This window comes from Pteropus alecto, unplaced genomic scaffold (genome assembly GCF_000325575.1).
Source record: "Pteropus alecto unplaced genomic scaffold, ASM32557v1 scaffold5, whole genome shotgun sequence".
NCBI classification, from domain to species: Eukaryota; Metazoa; Chordata; class Mammalia; order Chiroptera; family Pteropodidae; genus Pteropus; species Pteropus alecto.
The window spans coordinates 1,330,388-1,351,829 of record NW_006441953.1 but is presented as its reverse complement, the minus strand read 5'-3'; the positions used below and the strand labels follow the sequence as shown (position 1 = coordinate 1,351,829).

At 34.2% G+C, this 21,442-nt stretch overlaps 1 protein-coding gene and 1 pseudogene across 3 annotated transcripts in view; one reads left to right on the top strand and one right to left on the bottom strand.

Moving 5' to 3' along the window:
* Positions 1 to 21,442, top strand: part of PPP3CA (protein phosphatase 3 catalytic subunit alpha) — a 282,030-nt gene that overhangs the window by 88,622 nt on the left and 171,966 nt on the right. The gene's annotated exons all lie outside the window — the stretch shown is intronic.
* On the bottom strand, positions 1,090 to 1,208 carry LOC112485588 (annotated as a pseudogene).

Genomic DNA, 21,442 nt, shown 5'->3' with positions numbered 1-21,442 from the left:
AATACTTATTATGTCCTTTTTACAGATGCAGAAACTCAGGTCATGAAACATTCAGTAACATGTATTAAAAAACACAGTAAAGGGTAGAGTGTGGATTAGTATCCAGGTCTGTCTGACTCAAAATTCTAGGCCGCTTTACTGCATCATACTAACTGTATGATCTTGACCAGGGGGCTTAATTTATATAGGGGACAATTTCTTTATCTATGAAGAGAAGATTTAGACTAATTTATATTAGAAATCTCGCTGCCTTTCAAATTCTCATAACTCAGTTTTTGCCCTTGTTTTAAAAATTGACACCGTAAAGTATTACCAAGTTTACATGTTAAAAATATTCAATAAACCATTATCTTGTTACCTTACAGTAATTCAGTATTACAGTCTAAAGTCATCCAAAATCAAATGTTAAAAGACTATTCAGTTCCACTTTAGCATTGAGGAAATTAGAGAAACAGTGATTTGCTGTATAATTTATGAAACATTAACCAGAAAATTAGTTTGTTTCTATTTTGTACTATGTTGAAAATATATTGAGGGACACTTCAAAATATGATATAATATAGAAATATTAAACTTATTTTGCTTTGTGGTAATTTAGCTTTGTCATATTAAAACTGTTTGCTAATACATCATACAACTAAACAAAGAAAGTTGATAATATAATGTATTAATGTAAATAAATGTAAATATTTTAAAAGTGTCTATGAATTAAGTCTGAAGTTAAGAGGAAATATCTGCTAAAAGTTCTTTGTCATGTTCTTAAAACTCAATTATGATAACTGGAGTGCATATATCGAGAAATTTTCATGTTACCATATTGCCCTCATAAAATAATACCTCCTTAATTTCCATTTACTCTTTTTTTTTATATTTAATTTTGGTGTTTCAATGAGAAATGAATACAGAAAAAAAGAGGAACACATTTTTTTCTTGTAGCGGATGAAAAATTTCAAGCGATCTTGTTTGAAGAGAATTTGTCGTGTCATACTTTTTTGTTTGTTTGTTTGTTTTTGGCGAGGCAACCCTTGGTTGACCTCACAGATTGCAAGGACCTTGTCAGTTTACAATCCCTTATTTTTTTATTTTTTATGCCTACAGCACCTGGTGATCCTAGATGGTCTCCCATCCAAGTACTAACCAGGCCCAACACTGGTTAGCTTCTGAGATCAGACGGGATCGGGCTTGTTCAGGGTAGCATGGCCGTAGACGGTCATACTTTTTAATGAATGCTTTAATATACTGATAAATGATAGCAAAGACATTATTTTAAGAATATTTTATATGACATAAAAATGTAAAGCTAAATTTGTCTTAATTTTGCTAATGGTGTATTAAAGTTATGTCAAAGGTAGATACAATGTCTATAAAAGAGGAAATTGAAATCATTTAATTTTGTAATAATGCCTGCATTTTAAAAAAATGTATTAAAATCCAAAAACGGTCATTTATATTTTTGCTGTTAAGTGTTGCTGAACACCTAAGAATCTCTGACAGATGCCTTCAGGATATTTCACTTCAGGTTTGAATTACAAAGAGTAGCTACTAATGAGGAACAAACAGAAAAAAATAAGTAAAATTGCACTAATTAGGAGTTTGACAATTTTGTCAGTATGTTGCAACTGGAATCCAGATCTACATCTTTAGTGCTTTTGGGAAAAAAAGGACATATAATACTTTGAAAAGCAAAATGGCAATCTAACACTTATCTTTGTTTTAAATCAACATTGATTGAGCTGATCTCATATGTCCATCTGTCCATGCCAGCAGTGATGACAAACCCTATCTCCAAAACAGGTGGATGTACAGTGGAATTTGATAGAAGTTTGCTATTACTAAAATTGATGGTAAATATATACATTTCAACTTTTGAAAGATGAGAATTCATATTACATTTTTTGATATAGCAGACTTTCTGTGAAAAACAGTGATTTTCTTTTAATTCAGTAGTCGCCATTTCTTCAGTACTAATTATGTTTTGCATTCCTTAAATGCATTATCTCTAATTCTAACCAGAATAATGCAAGGAAGAAATTCTAGTGTAGAAACTGAATGCACACTCAGTTCTGGCTCTAAAACTCAGTTTTTTTTCACAATGTACTGCCTTCCTGTGATGACTTCTTCAGTCTGAATTGTAAAGTAACATCCTATGCTACAATGCACATTATTTTGTGGGACAGCAAGAAGACCAAAGTGAGGGTTACAGGAGAGGGCTGCCAGTTCAAGGTTAAACTAATTGGCTTAGGAGTTATCCTTTCACTTTTGCCTCATTAGCACCACAATTTAACTGAATGTATTTATAAATCACAAGTGACAAAGCCCTTTAATTCTATACCTGTAGCAGCAGGCCTCAGTATGTTCACATATATGTTTATATGTCATAGATAAGTATGTAAAACACGTGCACACACACACAAAGTTACTGTGTCTGCATTGATTTAATTTGCAATTTTACACCTAAAGCAATATGTAAAGTTTATTTTTTGTTTGTATAAAGTAAAATAGACTAAAAGTAATGTTTTAACTCTAACGTTATTTATTACTAATTAATTGAGATTTGCTTATCTTTTGACTAGAAAATAGATGTCTTCTTCTTTTTGAAAATCTTTCTAGTATTCTTGGATGTACTTTTTTACTCTCCTGTGCAAAAGTGGCCTAAAGCTTTGTTTTTACATCATTTCGAATTGTCCTACTTGTTATGACTTTACTGGTTGAAAAGTATCTGAATCAAAAGGAGCATCTCTCTGGCCTCTTCCTCTTCTAAAAACATACCATTATTCTAGTGTGTGGATTGCAGTTGATATCTCACTCTAACTAGGCATTTCTTTGTGTCAGGTAGTCAATAACATGGCCCTCAACACTAATCATTCAGTCCCTACTACATGCACGTTTGCTGGAAGTGAAGAAAACACTGACACTGACACATCAAACATAGGTATTTCCTTTAGGGAGATCATGTTCTAATTGGGAAAGAGAGAGGCCACGTGTAGGATACTATGACGGGGGAAAATTTCATGGAAGAATTTATGGCTGAGGTATGACTTGCATCAGGCTTTGAAGACTAAGCAGGATTTGACTGTATAGAAAAGAAGAGGCAGAGAGGAGCAGAGAGACAATGTGAGCAACTGGGCTGAGAGAGAGTTGGGTATAATGTACTTACAGAGACTGGGCCGTCTGCATCACAGGTGAAGGACAGAGATGGGAAGCCGGTGACCATGGGTCCACAAGGATGGAAGAGGGAATTGAAAGTCAGGGAAGTGTTTGGAATTGATACAAGGTAATAGCATTTCTCAAACTGCACCACTGTTGCATGTTTTGAGGAAAGGAAGAGTCCCTTGATCAAACAAGAAAGGTAAACTGACTTCTGCATGTCAAAACTAAAAAGATTTTACTATGTTAATGTACAAAGTAAAATTCCAAGAGGGATATACAGCCAGCAAAATATCTGAACCTAGTTGGCCATGGGTGCTTTTTTATTTTTCTCATGACAAGTACACTTGTGAAATATTGTGATAAGAAGTAGATGCAACTCATATGAGTTTTAGAGGACAAGTTGAATAGTGTTTGGGGAAGTTAGGTCTTATAGAGATAAACTGGATAAAAAGAGGATGAAGAATAGAAGCTCTTGAAATGCTTAAGGGGAGGGTTGAAGACTGCCTGATCTAGGGTGGTGGCAGTGACATCGGAGGATAAGAGGTAAATTCAAGACCTTTTTCAAACAAACAAACAGACAAACAAACCTACAGGATGTGGCAGTGAATTGAATTAAAGTGATGGCAAAAGTATATGGTATATAGTGATTGAATGCAATTCTTGTCACTGTTAGTGATAAAAAGGTGAAAAATCAGAAACCAGGCCTAGGTGTTCTGTTCGAGGGCATTGCAGGTATGGTGGCACCACTGAGGCTGAGCTAGCATGAAGAGGCGCTGGTACTACGCAGGAGAAGATGTGAGTTAAGCATGAGGCAAATAAGTGCCGTCAGGTAGTGAGACTAGGAATGAGGGGCTCAGGGTTGGAAGTTGTGCCGTGGATGGTGCTCCTTTCCCTTTGTCCCTTTGTGTAATCAGATTGCATCTCCTTTTATAGTTTTAAAAACCTTGATGGGAAGCAATTTTTTAAAAAAAAAATCCATTTAAGTATGGAGAAACTACCAATCTCATTAAATTTCACAAGATTTCTTTGAAATAGACGCAGGCTGACAGTTATGATAGTGCAATTATATGTAGAGTCAGTTTTTCTCCTTTTTCTTTTTTTGTCAGTGATGTGTGTAAAAATATGACATACTTTGGAAATAATTTTGGACAGTTTTCTTTAAAGCTGTTTCGTACAGAGGCATGCATTTGGTGTTTCTAAACATTTTATAGGCAGGTACTGTGGTACAGAATAGAGAGCTCTGACTTGGCACCAGTTTGACCTGAAATTCCACATTAACTGATTCCATACTTAACTAAACTAGATCATGTATGGTATGACTACAAGGAACAGCTACTAAAGTATTTAAAACTCCTTTAAAATATACTTGATCTTAGCCGAAAGGCCGAGAAGCAATTTAAAATATTGCAAGTGAAAATATACTTGATCTTAGCCAAAAGGCCGAGAAGCAATTTAAAACGCCTTTAAAATATTGCAAGTTTTTGTCACATCAAATAATAGGATTTATTCTGTTGTTTTCCTGCATAGCTTTAGTGTGCCCTCCTGTTTGTGAGCTGTTGGCTTCTCTCTTGTCTGTCTGGGGACAGCATACTCTTTAGTTGTGCTGTTAGTCAGTCCTCATTAGCACGATAGTGAGGAAATTATTTCTCACTCCCTCTTATTTTAGGGACTTGATTAAAATCAGCATGTTATGTGCTCTCAGTAGAATGTGCTCTCAGAGCTTCATGTGCTGACTTCTTTGTTCACGTTTCTCATTAACATTACAAAAATGAGTAAGCAACAAAAATGAGTAAGCAACAAAATTTCACGAGATTTCTTTGAAATAAAAATAGGAGCTCCTATAGAAACACATAGACTCCAACTTTTTTGGTGGAGAGTAGACATTGCCTAGTAGAGCATAAAGATATGCTTATTATTGGAGGTCGGTCCTGGTGTGACTTTTCTACAGAACATATTTTAAGAAATAAACTCGTATACAGGAAGTATGTTTTAAAATAACACATCGGAACTAAAAATTAAATACAGTCATGCATGCTTAATGATGGCGATACTGTTCTGAGAAATGTGTTCTTAGGCAACTTCCGTGTGAAAATATAGAGTGTACTAACACTGACCTAGATGATGTAGGCTACTACACGGCTAGGCTGTGTGGTTTAGCCCATTGCCTAGGCTACAAGCCTGTACAGCATGTCACTGTACACAACAACATGAGATTAAATAAAACACAAGAGAAAATGATTCAATTAACAGACACAGTAAACATGAGATGGACAAGGCTGCTGCCAGCTTAACATGGCATTCTGTTTGACAGCAAACTCTTTATTTGTAAGTAGAGTAGACTCTAAAACAATGATAAAAGATATAGTTTAGTAAATGCTTAAGCCAGTAACGTAGTTGCTTATCAAGTATTATGTACTGTACATAATTGTATGTGCCATACTTTGATACAACCGGCAGTGCAGTAGGCTTGTTTACACCAGCATCGTCACAAACACATGGGTGATACATTGCACTATGACCTTATGAGGGCTGTGACGTCACTAGGCGATAGGAATTTTTAGGCCCGCTGTCCGATATGTGGTCCCACAATGACCATAATGTTTAAAGGCAGAGTAACTGACGTATTTCTCTAATATTCAGATGTTATCAGCATTTGGAAAATGTTGTCATTTTGCCTTTGTCATAAGGAAGTCTACATGCTACTCAGTAATAAACGATGATTCAACCATGATGAGATAGAATATTTTTAATCCTATAAAGACATACCAAAACTTTATCATATAAATCAGAAATTCTGCCTCCCTTTGAATTCACTTTTATTCTTTCAAGAATTAAGAGTTTTGAACTGAAAAGTGTGTTAGCTATTTCTTCATCCAAGATTCAGTGAGAGAAATGAGAGTTGGAAAGATTAAATAACCACTCAAGACCACACAGGCGTGAAGGGAAGAATTGGGATTTGATTCAGGATGTCTAACTCTTGGCCAAGAATTATTAACCATGTCCTTATTTTCACAGCCCCATTCTGTAACTCAGTGTGCTGTTTATCAGCCTAGAGCGTATATAGGTGGTTCAATATAGGTAATATTTTCTATGTCCTGAGGTGGTGCGTAAGAGCATGTGCCGTGTCCATGAGGATGTGTGTACGTGCCTTGGCATATGTATGGTGTAAGGGAGTCCTAGGTTGTGAAGGCTGGGATATAAGAGAAAATGGTTTCGGTTTAAATGTTTTCCAAATTTTTGAACTATGTTTGGTTTTTAGAACCACTACCATCCTCACCATCAACCTTTCTGCTCGCTTTAACCCAGTAACAGTCCACTGCATGAGCTGCTGCTGTATTAGTGGGTAACGGGATACAGAATCAGCAGCAGCAGGAGCCCGGTTCAAGGGGTCAGAAACTCAGATTTCTTAATTTGATTCTGATAATGACATATACAGATAGCCTGGAAGTCATGTAAAGCCTTGGGAGAAATGGGCGGAGAACCCAGTTTTACTTTACTTTATTAAACTGCTCTTTTTCTTACTGAACTATGGGGTTAACTTCGTTTCTGTTCTCTAGCACTTATCTCCCCAAAAGTTGATCCTTCTTCTTTCTCCTCAGAACCCTTTTATCCAACTAGTAACATATCAGTTTTCAATTACAGATAAGTGGTTTTTTTAAAAATGTGATTTCCAGGCTATCTCATGTAAGTATGTTTTGTGTCTTAATTAGTTTAAAAAATAATTATAGTTATGTCTTTAATTGCTAGTCTATCCCCATTCAGTACCTAATATAATGCTTATTGCAGTCAGTAGTAAATAAATTGTTCATGAACTAATGACTATCTGTAAACATTCACATAATATAGGTGTCTCTAGATGAATCTTTGTTTAAGAATTCCACATGTTTAAGCATTTTCATATCTAAACAAAACTACTTAAGATATACAATTATGAATATATCTGGGGTATGAAGAAGGAAGTATTTTGAACGCAGAGAGAAGAGTTAAACGAGGCCATATAATAGACAAGATGACATTGTGTTAGTTCCAGAATATAAAAGAATTATGACTATAGTATAGTTAAAATATTTCTGAATAGATTTTATCTGACAATATTGTTTTGGTCATGTTCTGTAATGTTTGTAAAGATACACTTACCAATTTACCACCGAGGACACGTGTTAATAAATTCATTTTAGTTTAAAAGCATGGTTACTAGAGCCATATTTTTTAGGTTTGAATTGAATCCTCTGCTTACAGACTCTGTGATTTTTGGATAAATTATTTAGCCCTGTATTGTGGGTTAGGTAATTTTCTTCATCTGTAAGTAAAGATTTATAGATAAAGTAGATTCTGATAGTAGAGTCTTCCTCAGGGAGTTATTGTCAGGTTAATATTTGTAAATCTTTAGAACCAGGGCCAAGCAATTACTAAGCACTGGATTAATATTGGCAATTATTATAGACCACTATAACATTCCAGAATATAATGTTACATATTGGAATCATTTGGTGATTTGGTCTTAGGTTTTAAAAATTATTTTAAAATATTCATTCTTTAATTCAACAAATATTTGTCGAGTACTTACTTTGTGTTAGAGACAGTACTGATACTGCCTCCAGTGACAATGTTACCTTTTGTATCATGTTTTAACATTTACAGAGTCCTTCCACATGCCATCTTCTGTGGCTTTCCTGTCAAAACTATGAGGTGGCTAAGAAGAACGATATTGCCAGTTTATAGATGAAGTAACTTTTCATAGGGGCAGAGATTTGCCTAATTATAGAACGTAAAGCCTAAGTCATTTCTTTTTTCACTCTACCCACCATCCCCTTGTAGAAAGAACTTTGCTTACATTCCCATGGGGCTTACTTTTCCTCCGAAGGTCTATATGTGGATCACTTGGACCTAGGACAGGAATCCATGTTAGTTTGTAGTCTTCTTAGGTTGGACCACAGAAATTCCATCCTTAGGTTTTTGTTTTTGTAACTTTTAGAAAGATTTTCTGAATATTATAAAATTTTGTATTTTAAAGTAAACTTAAAGTACTTGATTTATTCATAAACATTTTTATATTTTTGTTTATTTTTATTATTTTGTCTCTTTGTTTTATCCAATTCATAGTTTTCTTTTTAATTTTTTCAAATTTTATTTGCATATCTGAACTAGCATTCCAGATTTAAATTCCAAGACCAACCTGTTTATTTGTCTTTCAACACAGAAAGAAATTAAAATAAGGAAGAGAAAAAAAGTAAAGCTGCCCATCAGCCATATAATGGGCCTCTCTAATAGACCTGATTGAATTGAGTATTGTAGCAGTTCACCCAGTGGAATAAAAAGCGTAAGGCACTCAACATTTAGTTATAAATTTATTCATTGCAAAGAGCCACATCCCATTAATTTCATGTAATTTGGCAATTCCCAGTAGCTGCTGCTGAAGTATGTGGTCCCTTTTGGTTTTGTGTAGTGATGTTCTCTGGAGAGAGGAGAACTCTATCGTGTATATAAACTTTAAAGGGCCAAAAGATTTTCAGACCATTCACCAATGGCGTAATTGTTGCTTTGATCCTGTGTACTCTCTTAACAATGCTTTCCACTACTGTTATTTCTGAACACAAGTATGTATAGAGCTTAGAGTAAAATGATGTACAGACCAGTTGTTCTTATGTTCCAGTAGCTACCCGAGAAAGCAGTTACCATCATCTCCTTTTACCATAAACCTCCATAATCGAACTATTCTAGAAGATTACATTCACTTAAGATCTGGTTGATGTCAGTGTACAGTCATTGTGTTTGAGTCCACCATCCCAGGGGAACTACATTTTAATTCTTACTGTGTCTAAAGAGTGAGATTTTGGACTAGCTTGACATGCAGTTATAATCCTTGATATAATTGATTACCATAAGGAGTAATGACTTTGGTGAATCAGGGTTAGCAGCTGTAGGAATATCAACTTCTCTTGAGTGACAATTCTGTGGACAAAGCCCATGACCGCCTTCGAATTCCTTCATGTTTTTACCTTAATAGTATGATTGAAGAAGATTTGAAAAATCAGAAATGAGTCATTAAAGTGATTATTTGGGTAGAATTTTTTCTCCTGGAATTGCTTTTCTTCTGTAAAGACCATTTTAAATTCTTTTTTTTTTTTTTTTTGCTTGTTGGTGTGTGTGTTTGCTTTAAATTAAACTATTGAGATTTTGACATTACTGAGAAAGAGAAAAGGAGTAATCGAGTGTGACATAAAAGTGCTTTCGTGCTTTAAGGAATAATATTAAACAAATGTTTAAATTTTGTTGGAAATAGAATTCTGTGAGACTATCACTTTTTAAGAAAACGATTTATTTATTTGCTTCTGTCAAGAGTGAGGTGTTTATATTTGCATATAACAAGGTACAAGAGAGGACAGGGCAATATAAATTACATATGTAACCTTTTGCTGATTTGGCAGAAATAAACTTTTGTTTCAAGTTCTGCTTATGGGATTCAGTGACTCCTCACAATCTGTTTCCTGACTTTCAGTAAACTTTCTTTGAATAATAGTGTTTGTAGATAGAGGAAGTTAATTTAATTGTCGATTGTCGGCGATAGATGTGTATGTTTCAGTTCTACTAGGGAATACTTGCAAATGAGAGAATGGATATGTTAGAGTTTTGATCCTAAAAATAATTATGAGTCATCAAAGTGCTAGTAAAGCAGTAATTGTGTAAGACATTCAAAACATCTCAGGTCAGAGAGAAAATTAAGTCTCAGAAGGCTAGTTGAGGGTTAGGTGATAGGAGGATATATTTGAGAACATAATTTTACTTTCTGGTGAACAGAGTTGATTCTCTTTTTATACCCATTAAAATTGAAGAGCTTCCCACCAAAACAATTAAGATTCTAGCTTGTGGTCTGAGATAAATATTGATTTTTGAATTAGAAAAACTGTTATTTTTGTATCCTGGCTCTTTAAGCTATATATGTACTTTAAGACTATAAATAGCCCCAGGGGAATTCATTTTTTTATATGTGTATATAGAGAGAGAGAAGAAAATAAACTTGAATGTATTTCTTGCACCTCCATTTTTAGTATTTCTCTTTATTTTTTGATCTTAAGCTAAAACTTTCTTTTCTTATATATTTATTTTTCATCACTTTATATAATACAATTAGAATTATACTAAAGAGTTATAAGCTTTTTTCTAAATTAAAAAATAAGATATTAACTTGCCTTAAAAAACTGAGTTTTTTATTTCTTGAATTAAGTCATTTTTGCCTTTAAGTAAATATAGGCTCTGTTATTATGAAAAAAGTGTATTAGGTATGGACATTTAACAGAAATGGACTGGATCAAGATATCTATTTTAAACATACATTATTTTCTTCATAAAAATAAAAATAATTTTCTTGAGATTTCTACAGAACTAATGTCATTAGCCTTTAATTGGTTTGTGGTCTCTGAGTGAAGGACAAGATGTTAAATTGATTCAGGTAGTGATTATTTTCATTTGACAACTGATTAAATAAAATAGGAACTGAAAAAAAGGTATGACTATATTTTTAAAGTTTATTCAGATCTTTATTATCAATTTAACTGTTGGCTATGCTTTACAAACGTGTTTTTTTCTTTTGAAAGAAGGTATGTATGGGTCTAGCGGCAAAATCATTCATTTATTCTACCAGTGTTTCTTGGGTGATGTCTTAGGGCAGGCTGCAGGGAAACAGAGTCTGAGATTTGTATGTAGGTCTCTTGGTGAGTACTCTTAGGATTAATACCTATGGGGAACTGAAGAGAGTGAGGGTTGGAAAGAGGAAGAACTTGAACTGTGATACAGTTACAATAGAGGTGTGAACCAGTCTTATGGTAAGCTCTGGAGTTAGGATGGCCCTCCAAAGCTGTTCTGAGTTTGAGGCGAGGGCACTGGACCTTTGCTTATGTGATGTAATCTTGACCAGGTCAATACCATATTGACTTGGGCAGTGATGCAACCATGAGTGGTACAGTTACCAGCAGTTAGCAGCCAGAACTCCTGGAAGCTGGGAGGAGAGCCTTGATTCTGAAAGGAGATCCTGACTAGAGGAACTGGATAGTGCCCCACAGCATCTACTAGAGTTGCCTACTAAGATTCTGACTTTGATCTAGGCACTGGAGGTACCACACTGAGCAAGAGCAGACATGCTCTGTTCTTTAAAGAAGTTGGTGTCTAATAAGAGACATTATTTAGAAACTCTGCAAATGAAAACAAACTTGTGGTTGTTACAGATGCTAATACATGGTATTATGAAAGCCTATATTGAGAAGCCAAGAACCTGTTATGAAGCTACAGGTAAAATACTTTAAAAATATGTATTGATGATAGTCAAGCTAATTCTTATGCAAACTCATCTCTGGTTTGCCTTCTCTAATATAAGCTTATCCTGTATTGCATTGTTCATGATGTTTTGTGTGGACATTGTTTAACTACTCAATAACAATTTCCACATTAACACCCAAACCCTCCTCAGAATGCTGAAGAAATCTTATTCAGATGAGTCAGCTGACACAATGATAATGTTATATTCCAATAATAATGGAAAAGTGTTACTATATACACATTAGACTTGACTGATTGAGAAGTCACAATTGTAGTTGTGCTATTTTCTGTTGGAATGGAGATTTTGAGGATAAATTGTATTTTTCAACTAAGAGAAAAAGGATAGCCAATAAAGGAAAACTTCTGAGGCTGCTTTTTAATAAGAATTTTATTAAAAGAATAGTAACTATTATTTCTGATTATAATGATGTAGTTGCCAAGTGCTTATATGGATTATTTTACTTAATTCTTATTAGCCTACTGTTCTAAGAGGTTTACATAGATTATGTGATGTAATCTTGATAATATCTATAGGAAATAAGTTCTGTTATTCACACTTTACAGGTAAGGACACTAAAACTAGAGTCTTCAAAGAACTAGTAAAGAGAAGAGCCAAGAGTTTTAAAAAATTGGCCTTCTGGGTCTAGAGCTTTTCTTAGGGACGTATTGGTTATGTTTATTTGAAATAATGTTTTGGTAGGAGAAAAATCAGGAATGGTTGAAAAAAAAAGATTCATAAATTCAGAGGAGAGGAAATAACTTTAAAAAGTGCTCCCTTGCCTTATACAGATGGTAAAATTTAATAAATGTATCAAGGCAAAGGTTTGGCCACCTTCAGTTTCCATACTTGCTCCCAGTCTCCTTCCTCACAAGGCAAAGAGAGATCTTCTGTTGGATCGTATTACTGCCCTGCCTAAACCTTTTAATGGCTTCCTGTTACATGTTAATATACATTCTTTGGAGCTTACTCCTTCAACCACAGATGGTGTCCCCATGCCAGCCCCATTCAACTTTGCTCAAGTCACAAGGTTTCTTTCAGTTCTTCTAAATGCTAAGTTTTTTCCCACTTCAGACTTTTGCACTTGCTATTTTCTATGCCTAGAATGTGTTTCCTTCTGCTTTTCACATGAGTGAGTTTTTCTCATCCATCTGATCTTGACTGAAATGTCACTTCCTCAGCGGAGCCTTTCCTGACCATACTATTTTAAGTTGGTTTCCTCTTTTTCTCTCTATCTTTGTACCCCATTTCCTTCATAGCACTTGCCATAATTTGTGTTTATATTATTTGTTCCTTTGGTTATTTGTCATTTAGAGCCTCCACAGTACTACAAACTCCACGAATACAGGGCTGGAATCTGTCTTGTTCCCTTGGTGTTTTCAGAGTCTGGCCCAGTGTTTGGCAGAATTGATGTTCTGTATTGTTTGAATGAGTCATCATCTGTGGTAATATAATGGTCTTTCTAGTCAAGGCATGGTGAATTTGACTTTTTTTAGTTGCTCTCCTTTTTTAGATCCTTTAGAGGTAGAATATAGATTTATATTTAAATACGGGAAGTATTGTCAATTTTATGTGAAAGTCATGTGGGCCCTGCATAGTGCAAAAGGTGTATTATTATTAAAAGAGTTCATATTCATTTTAGTAAAAAGTTTATGTATTACCTTCTGGAACAACAGTGGGGAAAACATCTTTCTAAATATGAGATAAAACAATTTTAGACAAGTCGGCTATCAAATGGTTATAATACTGTGTTGTTTTTGGATAAATATTAGTGTATGAAAAGTTGCTCCCCAAAATAAATCTGATTCAACTAGTTTTAAAGTTAAGTTCACAAGCATTTACCATTTATGATTATTACAAAAGACAATTCAATGGCAGTAATATTCTTTATTAATTAAACATGTTTACTGAGCATCTGCTGCTGCCCAGGCACTTTTAGAGGCTTTAGGGATATGAAAGAGAAACATAAGCAACCCCTGTCCTCATGAAGCTTATAGTCTAGTGAAGGGAGAATGATTTAATTAGCAGCCATTCTCCCTTGTATATGAATTTACATTCACGTCATTGCTAAGACTTTGTGATATCTGTGATGCAGATACACACATTATATATCCATATTGTGTGTGATTGTGTAGAATTCTGATATTACTTATGCACATGTGGGTCTGGTAACCCTTTCACGAGTCTGAAGTGACAGAGATTGCAGGTGACTGGTAGAGAGAATAGTCAACCTCAGTAGTGTTCTTTGAGGCCCAAGTAAGATGCCTTAAAAAGTCATTTTCGTTTAAATTTTTTTCTAAGACAGTTCAGCCCCACACTCCAAATGAGTTGGATGGACATAGCTTATTTTAAAAAAGGGAATGGGGAGCACGGCATGGGGAATGCAGTCAGCATTAATATGACGGCTAGGTGTAGAGCCAGACGAGAGAGAGCAATTGGGGGTCGTTTCATAAATGATATAAATGCCTAACCAATGTACTGTATACTTGAAACTAATGATAAAAAATAAAATTTTAAAAAGGGGTTTTCTTCTTAAATTGTATAAATAATGTGTAATTTGGGCAGTTTAAATTCAAGTACATAATTTTTTAAAAAAACGTTTTATTGTTTTGAAGTAATAGCTCACACACTGTCTTTCATGCATTAATAATTTATGTTCAAAAAGCCAGTTATCTATGTTTTACTCACTAGTAATATGTGTATGATTGAAAAGTTTGTTGTTAAGAAAGCCTGTTTGCAGTACTTATTTGTGGATAACTCTTGGAGACTTCACATTTCTTCTAAACAGATTAGTCCTTTGCTTCTTTAATAATTTCAGAATAGTATTCAGACTCTGCGATTTGAAGATTAGAAAACAAACCACAGGAGAATTTGGTTTTCAGGCACAAAGATATGGTTAAGTAAAAGGTAATCATGCCATGCTAATATTTATGTTTGTACATTTTCTACTTTGAACATGTAAATTTCTCACAGTCCTATTAACTGCCTTAATTCATGTTAAAATGGATGAAGTTTCTATTACTTTTAATAATTTGCTAAAAATTCGGTATGACTTTGTACCACAGGAGAATTTGGTTTTCAGGCACAAAGATATGGTTAAGTAAAAGGTAATCATGCCATGCTAATATTTATGTTTGTACATTTTCTACTTTGAACATGTAAATTTCTCACAGTCCTATTAACTGCCTTAATTCATGTTAAAATGGATGAAGTTTCTATTACTTTTAATAATTTGCTAAAAATTCGGTATGACTTTGTGATACCAAAAAAAAAAAAAAAAATTTATTAATAGGTGCTTTACCTACCCTAAAGGATTTAATAAAAAAGACCTGAAAATTCCTCCATTAGGACTTCACAAAAGAGGTATTTTCATTTGGGTTAAATACCTAATAATTTAGTTCATTTAATTTATTTTTCTTGACTTTTAAACTCACACATGAAGGCCAGTTAACTTGGTAATAGAAAGTGAAAAGTATACATCGTAGGCTAAATTCCCCTATTTACAGAGTGGATTTTCGAAAGCCTTTTAGGATTTATTTACATTTTCCTTAAAATATGCAAACAAAATAAGCATTATTCTAAACTGTTTTAAAAAATCAGAATGTTAAAAGCATACATCTTCTCTTTAAAATGTCTCTGATTTACTTTTAGTTCACTGCTATGTAAAGAGGTACTGAAAATCTAAGTCTTAGCTCGCTAAGTCAGTCACGTTGGGAGGCCAGCTGGTCCCAGCGCACAGAGACTTGTCTGGTTTTAGCGTTGAAAGCCATGTTCTGGGGAAGCTTCCTCCCAGGTCAGGCAAACCAGGGTGGTTGGCTACACTAATGTCAAGTTTAAAATCCTTCCTACCTGGTACTCTTCCATTCAGGTTTCTAGATAGCCATTCTTTATATGTGTCTATTTTAAAATTATTTTCTGATGTAAATTTTCAGAGGTTCATTTATACTTTAGGTATAGTGTCTTCTGAAAGTTTACTTTTTAGGAAGGTGGTCTTCCCTTTGAAAGTAGGCATAGATTTTAAAAAAAAACCCTACATTTTCGTAGTGCACATTAAATTTAGATACTTTATTTTGGGAGAGGGCCGCCTAATAAGTAAACTGACAAATGAATAAGAAATGAAATCAGAGATAGTGATCTGAAAAATGTGGTCATGCTAGTTCATGTTGGTGACATCCCTTGGAAGCATATCAATTTACAATGAAATCCTTCAAATGAGTATGAAAGGAACAGGCTGATTTTATTTCATTGGTAGATATAATTATTTAAACAGTATTTTAATAAACTTTAATAGATGTCTATAGTTTTTTTTTAAATTTATTACTGAGGATTTTTTGTTGTTGTTGGAATACCAGAATATGTATTATTAAAAAGGAATTACATCAGTTATTAAAATTGGCATTTTCAGAATAAACAAAAAAATAATAATATTTTAAATTTGAAATCATGAAACATTTAAAACTGAAGAGTATTAGGAAGGAGGTTTTATACAGAAATTGGAAGGCAGTGAGATACTCCTTTTTCTATGAAGCCAATTCATGGTATGACCAGTAAGCAGTTGGAAGGAAAGCACGTAAAATTCAACTCATAGCTATTTGGTTTACATGTGGTCAGTCATACGATATTGAGGCCAAAAACTGATTCACATATGTAGGAATTAGAGAAGATCAGAAGGTCTGAAGGCTCCCAACAAGAGATTAAGCATTTACTGCTACTGCGTATGCCCTTGGTTATTTTATTTCGGCTCTTAATAATGTCACTTTGAGTAAAGTAGCTACAATATTTTTAAGAAAAAAAAACACCAGCTCTACTCAGTGGCCAAAAATTATATCTTAAATCCTGGCAGGCTGTATAAAAAATGTGTGCCATTGATACCAGGAGGAACCAAATGGCTCAGTCAGCACAATTCATCATTACTACTGGAAAAAATAACTCCACATGCCTGCCCTGCTCGTGGTGAGTCAGTGGCATCATATTCATATACTGACAGCACTTTTTTCTTTTTAGGAATTACCCTCTCTATCCTGAGCCAAAGCACATGGCAGTAAGATTAAATTAAGTATCAGTGTTCTAAAGAGGAAAGGCTGATATGTTAATTTTAAATTAGCAATTCACTCAGAAATACTGAGTGAATTTGGGGAGAGGGCCGCCTAATAAGTAAACTGACAAATAAGTAAGAAATAAGAAAATCAGAGATAGTGATCTGAAAAATGCGGTCATGCTGGTTCATGTTGGTGACATCGCTTGGTGCTGAGATGATGACAGAGGTCAATCTAATATCGGTCTTCACTTTGGGGAGCTTTTGCTCTTATGGAAGATATGGAATATATTGAAGTAATTTTTTAGCATGTAATGCCGCGTGACAGGTAGTTAAAAGTAGGGAATGCGGACTTATGGTTGGGAGGGATTCTTTGGTTCAACAGTAGTAGGACTTTTTAATTTAATATTTTAATTAGGATTTAATTATAGCTCTGATGGATCTAATAACCCATCAGAAATTTATCAAACACTTGAATAAATGAAATATTTAAGAGAATAAAAGATGAGTAATAAGCAATTTAAGTTTTTTAAGTAAGTCACAATCCAATGAGGGAGACAGACATGTAATGAGTATTTACAGCAAGATATGGTAAGTATTATAATGCATCTGGAAAGGATATAATTTTTTGTTTATTGTATTTTATATATGTTTTAAATATATATATTTATATATGTGCATATATATATTTTTTTCACCAAAGTCTTCAACACTAGGTTTAGTTCAAATGGGAAAATATCCACCACATTATCTGATTAGTATAGCTAGTCTTCACTTGTCAAATCAATAAGCCAAATCAGACTTAACTTTTGGAAGGAAAAAGTTTGATTTAATTTTTCAGTATAAATAAACTATGCCTCCTTCCCCAAGCATCTCATTTCTGATTTCTAATTCTAAGATAGATGGACTGACAGATAAATAGTCTGGCCTACGCATTGGTAAAGGCATGGAGTCTGGCCATGAGTTAGTGGCTGGATGAAGTGACTGCTGCCTCCCACACTTCTTGCTTTGCTCTCACAGGCCTCTGCCTCCAGAAGAGAGGTCTGAGTTGTCTCTAGTTGCTTGATGCTCTGGAGATTTTTAAACCCCTGAGCAATGCGTCATTCTAAGATTTGCAAAGTGGATAAGAACACTGGTGAAAGAAAAGGGGCAGGAGTGTTGGTGGGAAAGAAGAACCAGAGTGTTCTCAAGGAAGTAGTTTTAAGAAAGAGGAGATTTGGGAATTAAAGATTTGGAAATTGACTTTTATAAAATTATCCACACTCATATGCACCTTGGAATGACTGTATTTTGAAAATGCTTCATGAAAGATGGATTATGAAGTGTGAGTAGGATTTTCCTAGATGAGGAAGGTGGGGAGGGGAGATAGTTCATGGAAAGGGACAGACGGTTCACAGAATACATCTTGAAAAGAACATGCTGTATTTAGGGAAAGTAGAAATTCTCATAGTGACTTCAGGATGGAGTTATGTTGTGGGAGTGGCAGGTGAGACCAGAGAGCCAATTGGGTTTGGTTTGTGAAAAATTTTGCATGCTATTAGCATCTAATTTAGATCTTACTTAGGCAGAAGGGAGACACAGTGGCTTTTTAGCTGGACAATGCTGTTACATGCAGATAATTCACAGGGCAGAGTAAAGTTTAGAGGGGAAGTTGGGAGGTAAGATAGGAAACAGATTTCATCCATTCTAAAATGAACATTTTTCCCCACACATTTCTGAAATTGTGTCTTAATAGTTGATGGAAGTTATAAATTAATGACAGTATTTTTTCTTCCTTAAAGATATATAAAATAATGATATATTTTTAAAGTAGAAGTGATGTTGGTTGTAAAAGTAGGACCTTTCCTAATTCTCCATTTGTTCTTCTCACCTTCCTTTCTTGTCCTGTTTGCCTGGAAAAGCAGCTAATCACTCTGAAAGCATCCACCTACCTTTTAGTTCCCTCCTTTTCTCCTCTTCCTTTTCCTGCTGTCTTGTGAACAATACTGAGAATAATATATAAGACCAAAGGGAGCAATTAACTCAACATTTGGCCCAGGGATTATAGTAGAGACTGGACTAACTTGTGACTAACTCCTAAGGGCTCAATTTATGTTAATGCTGCCTTTAGATTCACTTTCTTCACCTGAGAGGAGACTGCCAAACTCCCTAGTTGTTTATTTAAGCCAAGGTTTACGTTTGCAAAGAATGAATAGATCAAAATAAGAAACAAATAGGGTTCTTGTAAAGTGCCAGTTAGAGAAAAGAGGCTATCACAAAATCACAGTTTTGCTCAAATGCTTATCTGTTTCTGATATACTTGGTAAATGAATCCTGAAGGACAGTCACTTTCTTTGCACAGAGGAATTTGCAGTGACAAGACCCCTCAATAGGTAGCTGGCTTCCTAGAATTAGTCTAAAAACTCAAGCTCTCTTTAATTTGGAACTGGACACTTGAAGTTCATTCAAAGCCTCTAGGTATTATCTCCCAAATGTATTGTTTTTATGTACATGTAAATAGTGTGTGTAAAATAATGAATAATCTTAATTCTGACAATTATATTACTCTTTTAGTATTTTATCGTTGCTTCTCTGTTATTTATTTCTTAGTTTGTCTGGAATTATTTTTCAGTTGGTTCCTAAAAAAAAATTCTGTTTTGTACAACTGCAGCACATATTTAGAGAGAGAGAGTTATTTATTAGATTCAATTTATCATTCTATTTTATACTTCAGCCATTTTCAAGCTAATATAACATTACTATTAGAAATGGCTTATTGTTTCAGTGCTGTTGAGTGGAGTGGTAGGAGTTTACATGCTGGGTGTCCAATCAAAACTAAATTCTCAAAAGAGCCCTTCTACTTTGCTAATTGGAAAATCAAAACCAGTATCTTATGGGAGAGCACTGACTGGACTTTCCTGGGCCGGTTACCTCTGGAGAGTTAATATCTACTTACAGATCTTATCTAATTAAATGGCTGTCTTTCAAAATAGTTACTTGCCATTGTCTCTTGTTCCCTGATGATTAATAAAAGACTCTGTTTTACCAGGGATAGAGTTTACCTTTGTTAGGGTTCCCTGGCCCTCTCCTGGTTCCAAAGTTTAAATCTTTAATAGTTGGTTCTTTGTGAATTTCATCAAGTGCATCTAATTCACAAAAGCATCTTTTGAAAAACAGCTCATTGGTATGAAGGATTTTTTTCCCAGATATACATGGAGAGGTTTTGTTTTGATTTCTCATGAACCAAATGAAAGAGTTCTAAATTAAAACAATTTGAAAAGATAGAATGTAAAACTCCTTATTGCATAGTGTCTTTAATCAAGACTTTTTTATTATTTAAGTGTTTGGTTTTTAAGTTTCCATATCTAAAATCGAAATGGTTTCTATTTAAATTCCATGCTTTGTACAGATTCCTACAGACACTGTGGATGCTGTCCATTCATAATTTCGAACTGTGATTTAATTCTCATAAGAGTTTCTACCTATTGATAATCTCCACTTAGGATTTGAGATTTTTACAATTCTGTAGCAGTGTCTCTGGAGATATATGCTGATATATGCTGAAAGAATCATCTCATGGTGATTTCAAGAATTCCCTGTTGAAGTGACTAGGGAATTCTTATCATGAAAAAGAAACTGAAAAACAAGTATTTTAGATATTTGTTCTTTAGTCAGGAAAAGGAGGTTGCATTTATTTAAAATTATTTAACATAGTAAATTTTTCGTGCTATGTAACTTTATTTGGTTAAGTACAGCATGAATCATTGAATAGAGAATACCCTTGAAAGGCCTGTTGGGATGAGAAGAATTGTGTTCATTCTCCTTAAAGCACCACTAGTGTGATTGGAACATGAAGAGAAGTTAGAATTATTTATTTATTCTTTCATTTATTTACTTAGTTAACCCAAAAAATACTTAGTGTGAGTGGTCTTCTGTGTGTAAGGTATTAATCTAAATATTCACTTATCCATAAAGTATTTCTTGCGTTTTCAACTATTACACTACAGAGTGAGAGGAAGACAGTCGATGAATAATAGTAGCATTGTATGTGATAAGACCACACAATCCTGCATATAGAGCAAGAGGGGAGAATACAGATTATGAGGACAAAGCACAGGTCAGACATAAGGAAAGATTTCCTTGGATTTTAAATGATACATAACCCAGTCAATCTCTTAAGAAATTGATGGGCATTTATTTGCCTAAGAGGAATTAAGTATGGTATGAGCATTTTCCCTCCATAAGTGTACTATATTAATTAAATAATATAGTTTATGTGTATATAAATGTATATGTATATTAATTAAATAATATAATTTATATGTATATGCAATACGTAAATATGTGTGTGTATGTATGAATGTATAAACCTATATATCATTACCCTACAGACATCTGTATTTTAACATTGGACTTATCCATAGGACCACATTTATTTTATTTTTGGAATGCTTATAGTAAACACTGATTTATTATAAAGCATCTGTAAACATTCATTTCTTGGTATCAGTATTTCTCAAACATTTCTATCAGAGGACACCATGGCTGCAGAGATGAATGAAGCAAGTGATCATGTTCTTCTGGGTTGTATGAGAGGTAATAGGTCTCAGAGGTTCTTGTAAGGGGAACGTATTTTGAAGTCTTAGGCTTTATATGAAAAATCATGCAAGCATTTCACCCTTCTCTAAATATATGTGTTTGTTTCAATACAAGAAAATATTTTCCTGTTAGATCTTTGAGTAAAACTGTCACTTAAAGATGTACCAGGTTGTAATGACTTCCTGGTGCAAGAAACACAGCTGTGCATTTAGAACTTTAATTCAGAGTTATTTCTAAACTGGTGAGTTCACTGAGTTAGACTTGTTATGCTGATAACAGTTGTTGAAAGGGTCCTGAAAGAAACTTATTCATCTAGCAAAATTCTTTATATCAATGGTCTGCTGCCCCTGACTTTGGTCATCATGTTA